The following is a 944-nucleotide window of genomic DNA, read 5'->3' as shown; positions in this document are numbered from 1 at the left end:
GACACACAGGCCATGGCTGCACACAACCTTTGTCCTAGACCTCTGCTGGGGGTAATTAGATGCTGAAATATTGATAAGGATTGTGTGTTGGTGTGTGTTGTGTGTGTGGTGTGTGTGTGTGTGTGTGTGTGTATGTGTGTGTGTACAACACACACACATACACACACACACAACACACACACACACACACACACACACACACACACAATCCTTATCAATATTCTCAGCATCTAATTACCCCCAGCAGAGGTCTAGGACAAAGGTTGTGTGCAGCCATGGCCGAGAGAGAGAGAGAGACTTTTATTTCATTTCATGTGTTCACATTACATATATATTTCCACGTGGTGTTAATTCTTTCAGTTTTTGGTAATTAGACCATTTGTATATTTCCTTCATTGGAAGATCAACAAAGGTTAAGAGACAAAGAGAAGAAGAGAGGAAGTTAAAAGCAGCAGGTGGTTTCAAGCTGAAATTCAATTCTCTTCTTGATTTACACACTGTTCGTCAGCTGTGCTCTGAATACAGCTGCTTTGGAGCACAAGGACGGCTCCCACAAACCACGTCTACATGGTTCTTCTGAAAATGATGGTGCTCAACAATAAAATATGGAATTATTATTCTAATTATTATTTATTTTACACACAATCTCATTCTTGTTGGCTCAAAATTAACTTGCACTTGTCTGATTGGATTTGAAAGTTCAGGTCAACCATCCTCTTCTCTAACTGTGACCAAACTGGCAAGAGTCCAAGGTCCAATTGACCTTGGACACTTGCCAGTTAGCTGCCAAGTAAGCTGTAAAAAAAAAAAAAAAAGCTGAACATTGGATGGCTGCCTCTCACACTGAACCTCTGTTAAAATACAAAATACCATTTCCTCTTGTAGGAAGGTGTACAAATACAAACACATTTTCCAGAGTGGTAATATAGTTATATGAGTAATTT

The sequence above is a fragment of the Morone saxatilis genome, unplaced genomic scaffold (genome assembly GCF_004916995.1).
Source record: "Morone saxatilis isolate NCDOM2014 unplaced genomic scaffold, NCSU_SB_2.0 Contig8, whole genome shotgun sequence".
NCBI lineage: Eukaryota > Metazoa > Chordata > Actinopteri > Moronidae > Morone > Morone saxatilis.
This window is presented reverse-complemented; position numbering follows the sequence as displayed.